The 19938-nt window shown below is 32.6% G+C and overlaps 1 protein-coding gene and 1 long non-coding RNA gene across 3 annotated transcripts in view; one reads left to right on the top strand and one right to left on the bottom strand.

Annotated features, from left to right (window-relative positions):
* LOC124535067 (homeotic protein ultrabithorax) overlaps positions 1 to 19938 on the bottom strand; it is a 121447-nt gene that overhangs the window by 62197 nt on the left and 39312 nt on the right. The gene's annotated exons all lie outside the window — the stretch shown is intronic.
* LOC124535068 overlaps positions 1552 to 19938 on the top strand; it is a 52887-nt gene continuing 34500 nt past the window's right edge. Inside the window, exons 1-2 of one of the 2 annotated variants that reach the window (XR_006966781.1) lie at positions 1552 to 1711; positions 1960 to 2079. This is a non-coding gene — a long non-coding RNA (uncharacterized LOC124535068). Of the gene's footprint in view, positions 1712 to 1810; positions 2080 to 19938 lie in introns of both variants that reach the window. The other variant, XR_006966780.1, reaches the window with a different exon arrangement.

The raw sequence follows: 19938 nt of genomic DNA, 5'->3' as shown, positions 1-19938 counted from the left end.
TTACTGAGCCTAGGAAACATCAATCAGTCAACTACATAGATACTTAATACGTCTTACACATTGGAAGATTCTACTATCATAGGCATAGCTCTACCACAGATTAAGTATATTAAATCAATGTTCTAATAATACATTTTACAGCTACTTACATTTACTCGCATATAAAACAATTTTAATATCCTGTTAGTTCTTGTTTTTAAATGTATAACCACAAAGCTCAAAGAAAGATACCTATACTTTTTAGGTTATGTAAGTAATAACATTTGAGTATGATTATTCTTTATTTAAAAACTTTTCTTATTGGCCGTTATTTATAAATAATAAATAGTTAATTTTTTACTCCGTATTAATTTGAATTAAAAATTAATCGAGATCCGACGGAATTATGTTTTTAAACGCCGACCGACGGAGATTTAACGCATGCGCGTTTTGTGAATTATCAAATTACTGATCAAATGCTGATATTTCAACAATTTTTATACGTAACCATCTCCGATGCTAGATACAGAGCTATTGGAGTCACTCTTAATCTTAAAAAAAATTCAATAGAATTTTCATACCTATAATTCATATTTATATTGAACTAGTGACCCGCCCCAGATTGGCACGGGTGCAATGATCATACTAAATATAATAAACAATTTTTCTCGTTTCTTTACTATATTGTCCATGTAATATATACAAAACCTTTTCTCTCGAATCACTCTATCTTTAAAACCAAACCGCATCGAAATCTGTTTTTTAATTTTAAAGATCTAAGCATAAGTACATAGTGATAGACAGCGGTAAGTTTTTCTTATACCATGTAATGATAATGATATTGTGCTTAGCTCTAAAACAGTATAGTGAAGTATGATTTCGTATGGAATTCTTCCACATCCAAAAATCCAGCAGAGAGAAGGTTACATTATCCTGCATATATATTTTAAGAAAAATAAACATTAAGAGAAGTAATATTTTATTTGCAATAAGTAAAACAATTCTTCTCAGCACATTTCGAGTCGACCGTTGAATATTCCTTAGGTAGTTTAAGTTGGAGATAAAACTCGGAGTGCAATAGTGCGATATTGTGAAAGTTGGACTTTGCTGAAGAATTCTCAATACTAAATAGTAAGAGCGTCGCGTCGCGGGATATGCATTAATATTTATTTAAACAGTATTTTCTTTAATTATCTTAACTGTTTATTATGATTATAAATACAGTATTGTCCAAATAATTACATGAATACTTTCATGAAAAGTTAAAATATTCATACAAGTATAATATGTATATAAGTTCTTATAGGCATAGATAAGTACCTATTTAGTACCCACCATAGTTTAGTTATCTACTAAATATGAGGATATTTGTAACATGTTGAAATACAAGTGTCCAGCTTAGTTATAATAATGTGTCTGCTTGCATTAAACATTAAATTTGAAATATTTTATAAGCATTACAAATAATTGAACACATTAAATTTGCATTGTTAAAAACATCGTCGGCGTTATGGTCTTCTATAAGACTGTAATATATATTTGCTATTTACAGTGCAAAGCTTGCATTACAGAGATAATATACGCTGCCAAGTCTTCCTCGGGCAAAAGAAGTGAAACGAAAGGCGAGATTTAGTGTGGAAATTTTGGAAGTCAGCCGGGCTGGGCTGCATTTGTGGTGGTCGCATTAATCACGATAGAAAAATATCCCCCACTTCCGAAGACTTTTCTTACTGTACGTCATATTTTAAACTTTTATGACTATTAAGATGATTAACATTTATTATTCCATCATAAAAACAAATTGTATACTAAGATTTTATTTATGTTTTAGTTTCATCACAGTCGGGTAATTAGTTAAGCGTGAATACTTTAAATATAAACGGGACGGACCTAAGCCTACTTAAACAAATTTACAATGATCGTTACTCCTGAAGGTGACCCAAATTACCATGAAAAAAGTTTAACAGCCCTTTATTTCAGAACAAACAGAGGCTGTAGGTGGGAATCCCGTGTAATCCTGCCCACTTATCACGCGTGCAAAATGCAAATTCGAGCGGGCCCGGCACTACGCAGAATTAACGAAAACGCAAAACGGACCGGGTAGGTATCGTGCCTCATGGAAATTGTCAAACTTCACCTAACATTATTAAAGGATAAACAACGTAATCTCGCTCGCCGGTGATATTTAACGCGCCAGATACAGTAGTTAAACTAGTTTCTTAAGAAAACGTTCCCTTGAATAAGATATATCTACCGAAAATACAAGTACGTAGCTTCGCTCGTAGTGCCATGCAATATAGATCGTTTAAATGTTACGAAAGAACAAAACATGGCGTGTGTAAATGCAGTTAGCACTTGCGCGCTTTTCAATACCTCTTCACATTATTGATTAAGTTCTGAGAAAAACTTGGCACGCCTGTACGAGCTCACATGTGAGGCTTGTGATGCGTATTGCCTATGGAGCGATTACGTGAATGTTGCTTTGCCATGTTCAGAGCAACTGCGAGATGTAACATCTGATAATAATAATAACATTCCTTTATTTATATAAACATATGTAGATACCTACTTATTTAATTATTACAGTTCATGGTTCGGCCTTCTGGATTTTTTGAACGATGTCGGTTTTAAAATATATTCTAATAATAGATTTAATGTTACATCATCTTTCAATCTTTTATGTTTGTTTTAAAAAATTATTAATAGTAACATTTTGAAGAACATTTTCATCAAATTTATGCAAGTTGTCATTATCTTAATTTGAAGGCATAAGAAGGCCTTTTATGATATAATTACGCCTTACCTACAGTTAGAAGTGAAATATGAATATTATCCGTAAGTCCGCGTGCTAATCTTCGACCATTTTACCAAGCCATGGTCTGCCGAAGCCCGAAGCTTAACGCCTGTTTGTTAGCTGTAATACGCTTTTAACACCTGCGTTTCAAACTTATGTAATGTGTGAATGAGATAATGTAGAATATTGTATGGAGCGCTGAGTTAAATGTTAGGCATGAGTGAGCCAAGAGTGAGCGTAATGCGTAGGAACCGCAAATAGATTTAATTGGACGCCTGATTGATGATCGCAATTTAGATTCAAAACATTTTTGTTACATATATATAAATATAATGTAAAATAAATAAATACAACGCGATGATGTTCTAAATCCGTTATGTTACTCGCTATTGCTATTTTGTGGCTATACAAATATGCTTTGGTTGGTAATTCAACTTTTTAAATATCATTAATAATGAATGATGCAATACAAATTATGAAATAATTGTTTGATAACAATTATATATAATTGATATTGAAAATCGATTGTCAATAAAACTGTGAATGCAGAAAAGATATTAATACATACTTTGTGTATAATAAAATATTTTAGTGTGAAAAGGTATATAAAAATATCGAGAAAAAATATCGATAACATACTTTGCTATATATTTTTATCATATCATTTATTTTATAATTCTATGTAAATAAATAATATTTTATTACAACCAATGCATATTTATATTATTAATACATAATATCGTAATTATTTATGATAAGCAAGACAAGTGATGTTAGACAATTATTATCGATGTTTGTTTGAGTAATTAATGAGTAATGAAATAATTGTAGTATCTGTTTTGCTTTTAATTATATACCTATTACATACGTTTGTCAACGAGGCATAGGCACCTAATTTGCTAAACGACAGCGTGAAGTAAACAAACCATTAAAACACGCTTTGTTGAGTACGTTTGTAATCGAATATTTAATCATTTTTTATTGTTATTAATTATAAAAGGTAACTTGACTGGTAAGGAAGCAATATTAGCTATTAATTACATCGCCGCTGTTCTCTAGGGAATTAAGAAAGTTTGTCCCAAATATTAGATATCTGCTGCTTATATACATTATAATATATATAACTATTTAAATAAACTTCATTGCCGGGTAATTACTATTCGTTATGGGCCTATATAAACAACGCCATAATACGCTGCTTATGCAAAATCACGTCTACGTACAAATCTTTTTAGGCGTACCCAAAGACAAGCTTTATTTACAGTGTTTCTATTACGATAAATTGCTATACTAAATTTGGTCGCTTAGCTCCTTAGCCCAGGTGAAGGATATCTACATATTTATGAAACCGGAAGCCGTCTTAAGGGGAGCGTCTTGGTTTTAAAAATACCGAAAAATGTACCGTTTTTTTTACCGCAACTTTTAACGAGATCCGCCTTATTTATGCTGCAAGGGTGGGTATCTAGATTTACTAGCGGGAAGTGTGACGGATCGCGGATTTAACTAAAGATGCGTCTGGAATTTAAACATAGCTTTCATTATCTACCCTCTTACTTTTAAATAAGTACCTACCTACAATACGTAAATTACTAACACTTGCAACGATAGGTATGTAGTTAAGAATGTCTCAGTTCTCCTCCTTTATAAGCAATTTTTATTTGATATTTGATAAGAAAATATCTTTGTCGCCATAAAGTCATATTTACCTACTAATCATATTTTTTTTACCTATATATATTAAATTAATCATCTGTTACCAGTATGACGTATTACATGTCAGTCATTTATTGCACTAACATTCATATCAAGCTCTCACAGTTGTTCTTATTATTTGGTGTCCAATTAAACGAGAACCATAACAGTTTACATATACGCTTTTAATTTATAATAAATAGAGGATAATGGTCTAAGTCAATAGTGTCAACGAGGGCTGGTTATGTAGAGTGCACAACAGTCAAAGGTGAATAAAGTTCAAACGTGTGACGATAAGAGAAAACGAGTAGCATAATTTTGTACTTATACAGTAATTATCTTTGTATCTGAGTGGATAAGATTTTATCGACTACAACAAATATATTATATCTTTAGAGCGACTTGGACGACTTTTTAGCAAGCACATCAGAAAGGTTTATCTACGAGAAACAATTTCAATGCAAATATTATCTGAAAATGATGTATACAGTTAATGAAAGTACCAGTATATGTAATAGCAATTAAAACTAATATTAAACAAACAAAGCCACTTAACAATTACTTAAACAAAGAAAATTCCCATTAAAACTACCGCGTCGGGTAACTAATTACGCACAGTAACTAACTGAAAACTAAACTTTACACCTTCATAAAGTTAATAGAAGAGACTCGTTCATAAAACAGAAAAGAAAAAGGCCACTAATTCATACTTTTATAATGTAAAAAGGAAATACCTGATAAACTAGTCTTTATAAGAACGTTCAAGAACGTCATAAAGTCCAGTATTTTGACTTTGGCTACGAACAGGTAACTAGGTTGTACAGAGTTATAAGAATATAATATAAGCAATAATTAGGTGACAAATGTTTATATATAAATATTTTAAAAAATATAATTATTATTATAAAAAAGTAATTTTATAATTAAGTGGAAATGTCATAAAATATAAATATAAGTAATGCAGAAGAAGTAATAAAGGACTAAAAGACTTCAGGGCACTGTTAATGAGCTGCCCATAAATAGATTCAGGTTGTTATAATTTATTTTGTGCCACTTGCAGTTTTTTGGCTTAGCCCGCGAGTAAAAAATGGACTATTTACTGTGGCTTAAGTTAAGCTTTTGCACTTTTATTAAATTAATGCTGCTTGCGTGTGGAATTATAGCGAGACGTTTGTCTGGATTTTATATTAATAGTTTAACTACAATGTAATAAAAATAGCCTAGATTGTTATTTATAATCACTTAGAAACAATCAAGATTTGATACATTTTTTGTTTCTCTTATTCGTTTCTGTTCATTTACATTTATAACTTGATTATTAAAAATGTACCTTCTATTTTATAATACATACATTTTATGTACAATTAATAATTTTAAATAATATACAATACATCCAAACATATTTATAATTATGATCATAATTATAAGTAGGTATGATAAGATGTATCTTGAAATTATAACGTTGAAGAAACAAGAAATTCGTTAAATTAAAAGACAAACAGGCAGGGGTTGGTGCATACGGTATGTATCTATAAAACATATTGTAAATTAATTGAAAATGTTTTAGACATTTAATAAAATACCACTGAAACGTATAAACTATATACTTAATACGTCTACATATTATTATATATAGGTACCAGCTGATACTAGCTGAGATTTTAAGTGTTTGTTTTTTTATATAAAACTTTACGTACTGAAAAATTATTAAATAGTCGATTACTCTAAATTTTATCTGCCCGTATAAAGCTAGTATGCATTAACATAGTGATAAATCCTCACAAAACAAAACACAAGCGAAACAAGTGTTACATGTGTCAATTGTGCCGATATGCATAAACGGTTATGAATTATGTAAGGATTCGCACCGGTCCGCGCTAGCCGCACAATGACTAGCTTACCGAGTTACAGTTTTTGTCTGAAAATAGCGGGTACCTATCGCTTCTTTGTCTCACTTTAAATAGTGTCACATAAATATGTATTAAAATAAACAGCAGAATTATAATGCGATTAACATTTCGGTAGTTTGATCTGAGTTTGAGAATATAATGCCGGATTCTCAATTTTTAAACTAAAATTTAAAAACAAACGGATCTCGTGAAGGTTTTTTACAAATAATGCAATGGAATATAGTAATAAACATTGCGAAAAAAATACACATTATTCAGGATGCGAACATAATTGAAACGGTCTGACGCTGTTAGGAAATTCCATTTGAAATTTGAATTTTAATAAAACATAACATGTTCCTGTATTCATACGTCACATCAATGCTTGTTTCCACAGGCTCTATGTCCGCAATTTACGTCTCTCGTGGGAGACGAAGAGTAATGTCGGTGTAGGGTGAAGAGTAAAAAAAATCGCAACGAGTCGGCCAACAAGTTCAGCCAATTATAACTGACAAGCGGCCGGTATCGTCGCAATTTTAAACTCACGTATTTCGCTACGAAGCATTTTTTCTCTCAATACATTTCTTTAAACTTCGTTATATTTAATTAGCACCAAGAATTAATTGAATAAACCTCAATGCATCAAACAATCACGAATTATCGTCGAGATAACGTTAGTAAGGTTAATTACATGCAAATAAATTTTCGAGACCGGCTCGTCATTTTTAAATTCTATTATCTCCGTTCCACCTTCATTAAAGGCACATTCGAGAAGTAAAAAAGTGAGTTGGAATGAATCATGGCGTGCGATCCTCATGAAATATTACACCCGAGCTGGCACCATAAAGCAAACGGCGTGACACGGCGATACAACGATAGCGACACAGACCCGACAGACACCAGAGAACGCGTCTGCTTTCCGAACGATACCTACAGGATGTTCCGAATATATCATATCTAAATATTATAATCCCTAAGCTTTAAACCAAAGACTACTTAAATAAGTTCATCTATTATCCATATAAGTACTAAAATTAATAATATGAATGCTTTATGAAATATGCATAGACCTAAAATTCAGCTGTTACTCAATATAAACAATACCTGACCGTAGTAAATTGTATTAATTTGATATTTTTCTACTCAATATTGTATCAACAAATTCATGACAAATACTTAAATTGACCTCTTACATTGTAAGATAAAAGTTCATAAAGTTTTGAAGGAAAAACGTAATATCAGGATATTTCACTATGCTTCGATTGGAACCACCTGTAAGTAACTCCCACATATTTTACTCACCAACACAGGGACGTAATGAAGCAATTATATATCGATATTTTTATGCATAAAATACTTGGCTTATATCTGGTCGGACCGAAGAACGCTCTCAAATAAAACAAAGCAGAGGTTATTGTTGGCTCGGGTAGGTGTGTGCGAGTCTCGGTTATCGAGCTTTTAACCCGACGCGCGACACGTCGAGACATCGACAAGATTTATCACCTCACTAGTCCACCACTCATTTGTATTTCCCCAACGGAATAAATTTCGAATAAACAACCAAAATGATAGAATGCAACATCGAGTGATGATTATCGTATGATGTGTGTCCGGAACCAACACTTAAATGTCAGGCCTGCGAGCAATGATGCAACCAGTTAGAGCTGGATCAGGTGTGATTTTATTTGTCACTTGCATTTTTCTCGCCTGAGAAACGCGGATGTCGATGGAGATTTATGTGGCATTAGGTGTTCGACCGCATATTTCATCGCTTACGGGATTTATAAAGAATTAAAATGAAAATAAACTGCATTCATATATTATTATTATTTTTTTATTATTTTGCCGATTCATTGTTGAGATTTTCAGTGCCAAGAAACGGCATCCGTCTTTTACTCCAACTTTTGTTATTTGACACAATAAATCACGTGAAACCGCAACAAAGCTAACTTTTGTCTTTATTGGGATTCAAAAATGACACATCACTTCATACTACTTTAGAGTAGGTATTATTATATCTAACAAAACACAAAGGAACTACGTGCCATACCTATTTATAAATTCCAAATTTGTTAAAAATCTTTATACCCTATAACAATTTGCCAGTCGAATGAAATCATGTATTTAATTTAATTGCTTAAATATTAACGTAAGAAACTTAAGGCCGATGCTTTATATGTACCTATATCTAATAAATTAATAGGACGAATTAATGTTCGCCTGTTTATGAATAAATTATGTAGGTCGATGAAAATGTTAAATTATAACAAACGAAATTAAACGTCTCACGTCTGCGATATACTTTTGTTCATTCCTTTTGTATTCTAAACTTTTGTACAATATGATAGACAGGATTCTGGGAAGCCCTCGTCGGATCAAAGTAGTTTAAATATATCGCGATGCACAACTATTTATATGGACATACCTAATTCCAAACATGGTTGATCGGTATTTATTGTAATTGTAGCCATTACTGTTAGTGATTTATAAATTATAATTAATAGTACTATTTATGTGCAAAAACTATACATACATATTTCATGGTTTAATAAAAAAAACTATTTATCATTTGAAAATTGCATCCTTATTCAATCGATGTAAATCATGTAACACCTGGTTTTATACATTTTTTTATAATAAAAATGAATTGAAAGTTTAAAACTCAAGAAATATTTATATTGCAATAAATTTTTGGTGAGGACTTCTTGAGTAAAATAACTAAAAATTTTAAATAGTTTTATTTTAAATTGTATTTTGAATTTATGCTCAAAATTTACGTTAAGAACAAAAAAAAAGTAATAAAGATATAATTAATTAAATAAATATATTTTATTATTTTAAGAGTAATGTAGAATTAAATGCAATATTTAATATGAAATAAAGTATCAGTTGAATATCAATAATTCTAAGGATATAGGATAGAGTTAGCGATAACGGGGTATCCACACTTTCATTCGTTTCTGGCTGATAAGACGAGCCTAATACGCCCTGAGCATTTATCTTAAAGATTAATGAGCCAATTTTCTTAGTTGGCTATAAAAAGAATCGCCATAGTGACCTCGGTGGTCGTGGCGGCACGAGTCTATACATTGGGCTTCAAGACGATATGTTTTTGTATAGTTTTTTTGGTGAATAGATAATATTATAATAAATTAAATTATACACTTTTATATCTCAAAATGTAATTTATGCAGTAGGTATATACAAGACCGGATATTTATTCAAAAAGTTTATCATACAAGTCTTTTGGGAGTCTTGAGATAATTTATCATATAGAAAGAAGAAATAGACACTCAAAAAAGCAATTATAAAGACAAATTTCCCCCGTCCCCTGGGTAGGATATAAGGAAACAAATTGGATTAAAGTGTCAAAGGTGAAATAAAAAACGTGCATATTATTTATTTTCCCCAAAGTCTGCAGATCGTCGAGAATCGTATGTACCTACCGAAATTGAGTTTTGTTTTTGAGGATTCTCGAAGACGGAGCAGCACGGTTCAAAGTACCGTGAAAAATAAAATATACACGAATTTATTTAAGTAAACGTCACACGAATACACTGCTATAATCGTATTTGCATTTAAAACGGTAAGTAAACATAGAGTGGAGTGTTTTTTGAATGGACGAGCATGTTTATGACTCGTTTTATGACCTGGTAAACGTAAGGATCGCTCGTAAAATTAATTGCTCAGCGGTTAACCTTTTGTAAGTTTTGTAAATAAAATTTATTTGTTTGTTTTATTAAAGATTTGTGTTTGAAATTTTTTAATTTGTCATAATCAATTGGAATGTCAAACAATAAATTTTTCGATTCTAGTAAATTTATTCGGGTTATTCATTAGTTCGTATATGAAAATACATAATTTACTAAGTTTGAAATCTTCGTATTTGTTCATATTTTCGCTCATATAAATCGCTTGTACATCGCGCTTAACTTATTTTTGTTTGTAGGCAGGCAGGATAGATGATCCAATTCCAAATTATGTCTATCTTGGGAATTAACGGTGGGACGGGGATTCCATTTTATCCAAAAAAAGCGCGGGGTTGATGTGGTAGGAGGGTACGGTTGGAAGTTATTTTGGAATTATGATTCCGGATGCGTTCTCCGGGCGCCGTGTGTTTCACGCCTCGTTTCGTTGTAATATCGGTCGCTTGCAACCGTTTAGCTGCACCGGCGATATCATATTTGCGTTGAAATATTTATGCACTCCCGAGAAGTTGTAGATCGAAAATAAAATGAGGAATCTGTTATTGCCCAATAGATGCTCGTAATGCATTAATATTTAGAGTTAGTTTAGCCTGTCTGCATGTAAAATGCAGAAGTTATATATTTTATTTTAGGTTATGTTTATAAACAACGAGAAATTATACACCTACATATTTATTTGTTTATTATTTAATAGTATTTATAACATCAGCAGAAAACGTTGCATGTCAACATGTATCTAAATTCCAGTCGAAAATTCCAAAAAAGAATTCCAAGCATTCAGTACTGTGTCGTTACCAAATTAAATCGTCTACCTAAAAATGCAGGTCGTGTGTTTTAATAGGGTGTCACAGGGTTCTTAAGTATTCCACCGGCCCACCCCATAATACCCAGTCTCCTTAGTCTGGCACGTCCTCCCCTTGATATATTAGTCCCAGTTCGTCGTACATAATTTTGTTGAGGGTGGTACCTCCCTCACCCCCGCCCGCCCGCGAGCGAAACGTCCGATCTCTACAATACGATGGTTTGTTTATTGGCATATAATAAGCACAAACTTTGTATCCACTCAATGAACATATTTATTATTTTATTAAGTTTTTTATAAGGTAACTAACTCCATTTCCATTATATTTGTTCCAAAATTTAATACTTAAATCAAATTTCAGTGACACAAACAAAAAGCACCTATTTTTTATAATTTGAATACGAAACCATAAATCATTTTAATGTGTGCTTTTTATATTATAGGTACGTGTATACATTGTATACTTATATTTATATATAACTTAGGCCGGTACAAACTGTGAGATATAATTCAGAGCAAACAAATAAACGATCCAAAAATAACACCACAGCTTGAGTTTAATTAACAATATGAATCTTTTGATCTGCAACGGAATATTAAGTAGTACGGACTCAGTTTATATACCCACTGAATACCTACAGTTGGAAGTTGCTTTAATATTGTAAGTAACAATGATACTTGGAAAGGCATGGTTGATTACTCGACTGCCTGAGATGATACCTATCTAATAAATTGCGTTGTGTATTTAGTAAAATATATTGGCTATGTAGGGATTGGTTACTTATGTAATGTTTAGTATTAGGAGTTTTGTTACTTTTTTTTTAAATTAAGAATATGATATATACGGTAACTGTTATGATCAATAAAAAAAAACTTCAATGTTTAATTTTACGTATGTTGATAAAAAAAAATATTTTTTAGCTATTAGACTTTTGCTTTTTTCTCCTATGTTTGATATCAGGTACCTACTTAAAAATTGAAAACAAATAAGCACTCCAAAGTCTTATAACATAGCGTAGTTCTTATAAGTAGGTAGTATCTACCTACGTAGAGTTTTATGTACGTACTTAGGTATATAGGTATATTTTTAATGGAAATTTATAGAAAGCAATGATCAGCAATAAACGAATATGTAGTTAAATTTTATAAAGATTAAATTAAACGTAGGTATTCCTTTGTAGTTTCGCCAAAGAACATAGAGCGATATCAATACATAAGTTGTCTGTGGATTACACAGTAAAATCTCATTAGTGGTACACAAGAGACTCATCTATCTCCTGCGGTCACGTGTTCTCCGATACTAAGTATATTACGCCATTCATCCAATTTCAAACAAAGAACCTATAGAAATTGGGATCGTTATTTTAAAATGTGGTTTATAGTTTTTATAGGAAAGGAGCGTTAGGTTTTTTTTACGGAAATAATGAAATTTCATTACGAAAAAAGTGTCTTTTAAAATGCGATAATATAATAATTATATATATACCCACCCACTGGATACTTTTTATACATTCAATGAATACAAACCAAGTATTTGTCAGTTATTTTTGCTAAATTTTAGGCTTTAACAACCAATTTCTTCATTGAAATGTTATTACTGTAATACCTATTAGGGTAGATATTTCGTCAAGACAGCGTACTGTTTTTTCTTAGGGGAAATGCTTATAGCACGTATAAATCCATTAGTAAAATTAGTCAAGATTTGCCTCCCCATCTCCCGTTATTTGTCATATACTTTAGGGACGCACTGCCTTGCGTTGCTTAGGGCCAAACTATGGCTAAGTCACTTCATTGCGTGAGCGATAAATTCTAATTTCGGTAATGTGCGGTGTGGTGTAAAATAGTGTGAACCGGGGTCAATAAAATAGGCAATAACTTTGATAATTATGACTAGATAATATCTAACGTAACTACATACTATTTTGCTTGTTAGTAAATTCAGTTATAACCGCAGCTATTTCGGTTAATTATGTAATAATTTTGTCAATAAAATTACTTGAATGTAGTTTAGTTTTTGACGTTTTAACAGATAATGTAATCATTTAGCGATGTTTATCGACACTTAAAAGACTCCGGTCTTGTTTTTACTAGGTTGAATTTCTAATTAATGTTAGATAATATCTTTATTCCGAATTATTTATGCTTAGTATTTATAAAGGCATATCGCATTGAGTCATTAGAAAACAATATAAAGCTCGTTGTAGATCAGCGCCCACGCGCCGTCACCACGAGCCTCCGTAGTTTATGGCGACCCAACTCGCCACGAGACAATGCACGTAATAGACATGTTATGTTTACAAAACATGTTATAAACTGCGAAACTTACTGACACTAACATATTAAATGTTTGCTAATTTTATTGTTCAGTAATATATTGCGATTTTATGTTTTTAATGCGTAAATACTACAGATAAACCCTTGCTCTACTGGTTTTATTATATCTACTTATATTTATGGGTAAATAAAAAAATGTTGATATAATTGAATTTATCTAGCGATCAAACAAATCAAAATTTGTTTATAACTTTTTTGTAATCGCTTGTTGTTGTTGTGGTTGTTGAAACATCATAAATGCTTTATAGGACCAGTTACTACATCTACAGACAGACCTTGAACGACGTATCTTTCATATAAATCATATTTTTTAATGTATATGTATGTATAGTTGCCTAAGTATATGAAGCTGCTTTAAATAAAAACATGTTGGAAAGATAAGACCCCTATCGTATTTAACATTAAAATGAATTCAGCTCACTCTTAATACCGACTCATTTCAACAACAAATTGAGTTTTAAGAGTAAAATCCTGTAGGCTGTAACACGCCTAAATAAATTATACAAATATTATTAATGTTCCATTCAAATTTATGTTTATTAGGTAGTAAATTTACAAATCATTTTTTGTAGCTCGAAAAGCACTGAAACTCAATCAAAAATTGATAAATATTTATTAGACGGTTAAATTAAAAGAGCAGTCCCGTGCGTGTGTAAAGTATGCGACCATCCAGCTAAATTATTTAACATCTTCATTCCCCGCGGTGCACGCATCGCATGACGGCACGCGGATGTGCAGATACATGAACTTTGCCAGTTCCTACATAATTCTATAAACATTTGCAAGTATAAAATAGTAACGTCTATAACGTCGTTAGCGAGGGTGGACAGTTCCTGAGCTCCATCAACACGACACATGGCCTACTAGTCTTATTGGGAGCATTTTTTATGCTTCAACACTAAGTATTCACTTCTGTGTCCTAGAAGCAACGCAACTGCTTAGAACGCCTGACATATATTTTAATGTTTTTTTTGTTACTATAATTATAAATTAATAATATGCTAATAAAATTGAACCTAATGTCGGACCAATAAACTTTGTCCAGGCAGTACATTTAAGGCGGCTTTAAGTGTAGTATATTATTTTATATTAAAGATCTTAAGGTAAACGGGTGGAGTGCCTGCAGTTCCGCGATAAGGAAACACCCCCGCCCCACCTTCTTTTTGGGGGTGAAAGCGCCTTAAGAGCCGCCATACTTCAAATTGCGTTTAACTTAGATAGCTAGTTTGATACATTGCCTCCATTATTGCATATCAAGAGAGATACCTGATAAGGCACCGGTGATAGATGACACTATTCATTTGTATCTATGGGTAGGCCGATGAAAAAGAAGATTTAATAGAGTTCGTTGAAATTTTGTAAATATGCTTCCTTCTAAAATATTTTACACGTCTCTTAAAATAGTAAAACTTCTTAAAAAAATTATATGTATGTAATTTTCTTTTCTTAATTTAGGTAAGTATATTAATGAGCACAGATATTATTTATTTATTATGTATTTCTCAATAAAATTTGCAGAAATTTCCTAATATATTCGGCAGAAATAAAGCCTCGTAAGCCTTAAATGGTATAAATTTAATTGGACAGAGATATAAGCCTATACACGGATTGTGCTGCACTATATCACGCACTACGGACAGGGGCAGCGCTTGTAATACCACCAACCGACATCGTTCCATGCGTATATACGATGATCACTGTTTGATTTATTTCATTTAATACTTAAATATCTTATAATGTACAAGATTTTATAAATAAAGTCCAGCATTCATTGTTCGTTGGAATAAAACTAGATACATGTCTATACGCGAATTGTGCTACACGAAACAACACGTGCCCCAACAGAGACAGCGTGTAGTGTATTGCGTCCGAAGCCATTCTCTGTCTTTACAATTGCCTTTTTTGATTTGGGAAAATCGTTTACGATTATTACCTCAGCAGATGAAATGGAATTTATTAAATATTTCTGTGTAGCTCGATAAGTATACGAACATATAATCTGAGAAAAAATTAAATGTTAGACATGTAGTTCTTAAAAAAGAACTAAAATATCAACGTTCTTTTTAAAAACAGCCTATGGCAAAGATTTTCCTACCAAGTAACCATTGATTTTGGTGTATGAAATTTAGCATTATACGTAGTGGAAAAGCAGCACGGTGACCGCGCTGGACAGATTAAACATCGGGGGCCAAATGAACATGCGATAATTTATTACACGTGCCCCCGTGTGTATTAGCTGTATCCGACTAATGCCGGCTTTCGATATTCGGCGCTCGGTCGCGATTCGATATTTACGAGCCAACGAGTCGCATTAGACTGTCCGCCCGTAGGTAAATTAGCGCAGCTGCTCGCCACTGTTACAGTGATTCATTCCAAATTGGCTTTTCAGCGAGAAAAAACGAAGCTGCGGTAGACGCTATCTAGGGATTGCAACTAAATAGCTTTTAAAAGAGTTGGCCTTTTGTTTGCTTTTCTTTCACCTTAAATAGCGTAGGATGAAGAAAGAAATCTCTAACGACTTTCATTGAGTTTGAAGTTGCGACGCGGCTGCTCCGAGGTGATTCTAAAAAGTTTATATATATTTGCATCTCATTGATCTGTTTTGTAAATACGAGCGTGAATTACGTTCTCGATGTAATTACCTACTGAAATAATAATAGATTGTTCAAAGTAGTAAACGTAATTGCAAATCAATAAATAACTATTTATAATTCAGTGTGTTATTGATAAGGGCGTTTTAAAGAGCTCGGTAAGATGCATGAGCACTACGATTAATATCTCCACGGAAGACCGCCTCTACGCGTGTTAGACGGCTAGATGAAATATCGTTGCTCAACTCCTAGAGTTATTCACTGCTAACTGAGCGTTTTAAATTGGCCGTGTAATTTGATTTGTAGGACTCAGGTAATAGAGCCAAGTTTTTATTCGAAGATCGCATCAAGTAACTCAGGCTTAGCAGAACTTTGTGGAACAGTTTTAATGAAATAAAGAGATTTTCGTTGCATGGCTTTTGAAATTACCAAAGTGATATTATCGCGGGTGACCGCTGATAAAACAAAATAAATAATTTCGGTACGAGATAAAAATCTATATGTGCAGGGCGATGCGGTCGAAGCTTATTTTTAATGAACTGCAAATGACAGTCCGTGAAATGCACAAATGTTGCATTTCCCAATAATGAACCGGGGAAATTACCTTTAGTATAAATAATCCGTGCCAAAGGGTGGGTTCGATGCGCCGCTACTGCAAATCACCCCCCACCCCCCACGCCCTCCACTACTGTCGACGATAAATAAAATTCACGTTTTAACAATAAAATGCATTTTCCGCAAATGCTCCCGGTGAATTATTGTTCTGGCTTTACGAGCTTAAAATTATATGGGCACGTGAAATTTTCGATCTCGATAATAATGTATGCGCTCTGTATCGCGACGCACTATTTTCTGATGTTACTGTTTTTATTGTTCGAATTTTAAATTGCCTTAATTACATTGACAACGAAATTATTAATGAATTTCGCACAATTATTACACAAAAATAAATCACGTTTATTTACTCGCCTATACGATCATTTTAAATCGACTCCGCTTCTTTTTATTTATTACAGCAAAGTTATAACTCTCTGAATAATTTTCAGCCCAAAAATCGATGCATTGAAAGCAACTTACCAAATGTCACGTACCGACCCTAAAAATACTTATAAAACATTTCCCGGAGGAAAAAAAACAATGTTTTATTTCCAACAAAAATAGATCATACGCCCGCTTGATGGAGAACCAATAGCGTCCCTGCGGCACAGATGGCGACACAAGCGCACAGATAGCAGAAATATGAATTGTGGCTTTCGATATTTGTCACTTGAATTACAACTCCCGACGGATAGCCGACCGGACTCGCACCTCGTTTGGATGATCTATTTTTTAACCGATTTTCGGTTGACTCAAATTTGGAACGTATTGCCGTTTCTTTTTATTTCGAATTTCGAAAAGCATATATTCGAATCTTAAATTTTTAGTAGTTGATTTTATGAAATTTATTTTCAAATGCTAATCTCATCACAATAATGCAAATGAATGTTATTTAACTACAATACACTTTATTTGAAATAGACGTAGAGCAAACATTTCTATGTTTATTTGTGACCCCTGTGTATTCAATCGGAATTTAAAGCATTCCTATTTAAGGACGCTATAAACATGCCTGAGTTTCATTAGAATAGTGTCTCACACAACTATGTTTAATTAAATAAGTAATTTTTATATATGGCCGAAAACAAAACTTAACGACGATAAATAAGTTTTAGGAAGCCTTATGTAATAAACAGCGTAATAACAGCCAGTTACACGGAGGAAACCAATTTGGACGGTATTTGTAAACGTCAAATATGTTTGCGTTCACCTATTTATTGCTAGCATCCCTCACGTACGGATAAATATCGTAGACACTGCGACAAAGTGAAAAGAGATACACGAAAACAAGACAGACTACGCCTTATAAACAATCATTTACTACATAAATATGAACCATAGGGGCTTATAATATGAGCTATTTTTGTGTAATCCACCTTGATCCTAAAGCATTTTGAATTAAGGCAAGTATACAAGTGGAAAACTCAGTGCACCACGTGCGAATGATTCATAGTCGTCCCTTAATTAAAGAAGATTTTAATTGTATCGGATGTCTGCGAAAGCGAAAATAATGCACTCCTAAATTGGGGTTGGGTGGGAAATTTATATTTAAGAGCAGTTCGAAATATTGCCTTGCGTGTTTTACCTATCTTTTGGATATAAGCCCGATATGGGGTATGTCCAATAATTGTTCATTGTTCAACGCAAAATATAAAATTTATTAGTATAATTTTCGCTCCGACGAAACAACAGCGCGTTGATGTAATTAATTTTGTTATTTCTAACTACAGTGAAACTTTATTACGTTAGATTCTGTTTAGCAATAAAGAAACAAAACACCATTTAACAAAAGTTGAAACGCACTTAATCCAGTAAATTCATTTTGCGTATAAAGCCAAGCTGCCGCCGACTTAAAATATCTTTCTTAATTACAAAAGCCTTTGTTGAACGTATCTGATCTATGTAAACAGACGGGGCGAATGTTTTAAATAGCAACCCAACAAATAGGTTCCGGTTGGGAGAAATAAGCAAAACTCCTTAATGAAGGAAAATTTAAAGGGTCTCTTTGGCTTGATGTAGTGATGTTGCTATTGCACTTCATTAAATAATTAATAAAATGACCGAGTCCGTAAGAATTTTACGAAAAAGGTACATAAACAAAACGATAAACAAAACCGCGGAATCAAAAATTAACAGAATATTACGATTATTACATAATGCATAAAATGTACGAGCAACTAGCTAATCATTTAGTTCTCAAATCAAGCGCAAAAAAGCTGCGTAGCAACCATCCATAGAACCGAATCGTATTCAAATTTCCCGATGTAGTTAGTGGTGTAAACGCCGTAGATTGAACGTAGTTCATTTGGTGAACAATAGCTGGCCCGCCGCCCCGCAGCGACACCGGATAAATTGAGTCGGGCCACGGGCGCCCTCTGTCGGAAAATTGGGGAAATCGATTTAAATATCTTGAATGTGACGGCTTATCTCGATCTGAGAGGATTTAGGCTACACTGGAGCACTCTTATGCCGCTATCGAAAAAACGACGGATATTCCGTATTGTGTTTAATGATCACATTTGAAAAAATGTATTTAAATGTTGCCATATATATTTTAAATACAAATTTTATCTAAAATTACTATTTCTTAGGTACCGTTTACAGTTTTTTTTTTTTTTTTAAGACTACTGTTAGCTTCACATTTCACATGTTCTCCTGACCATAACCATGATCCTTATCATTAATACAACCTACACACATTATTAAAAAAGTTACAACGTTCATAATATTTTTTTTATTTAATTTTCGTTACGGATGACTGCGTAGTATATAGCATTAATTATAAATATAAAATAAGTGATTGGATTTCGTTCGAATATATATAAAACCTACTAGCTACCCGCCTTCACACAAATTCCTTTAGTATTAAACAAACATAAAAATAAGTTCTCAACTTTACTCTTCTATAATATGCATGTATTATATATATAAACCTTGCTCCTGAATCACTTCTGTTTGTTGATAAAAATCACATCAAAATCCGTTTCGAAGTTTAAAAGGTCTAAGCGGTAAGACGGCGGGAAGCGTTTACGTCTGTTTTATGCTATGTACAAATAATATATTAGTTGCCGATGTTATTGTATGAAAGATAAATAATAGAAGTGTCAATTATTAAAGGAAAGCGTTAACTCTCATCGGTGATTCCGATTGAGATACAGGTAGAGCTTAGCTGAATTGCGATATATTTCCATCTTTAGCTGAACACGCGAACTTCGAACACGAAATCCAACAACAATCTTCAAGAAAATTATTGTATTGCGAATTTAAACTGTTATCCATAAATCGTCTTACTTAACTTTGCGAAAGCATCTTACTGAAATTATAAAAATGCTTTGATTTATTTTCGGTAAAGATATAAATATTTTTCAAATAGGTCAAATACAGCATTTAAATATTAAATAAAATGAAGTAAGTGCATTAAAATATAATTAGGAAACCTCCCTATTAATCTCGCTCGCTTTTGAAGTAACTTAAATAAAAACAAATCAAGGCTCGTTATCGTAAACCTTAACCTCAAAGCAAGTTTACTCAATCTAATAGAATCACCCGGATT

This window comes from Vanessa cardui, chromosome 14 (genome assembly GCF_905220365.1).
Source record: "Vanessa cardui chromosome 14, ilVanCard2.1, whole genome shotgun sequence".
Lineage (NCBI taxonomy): Eukaryota > Metazoa > Arthropoda > Insecta > Lepidoptera > Nymphalidae > Vanessa > Vanessa cardui.
This window is presented reverse-complemented; position numbering and strand designations above follow the sequence as displayed.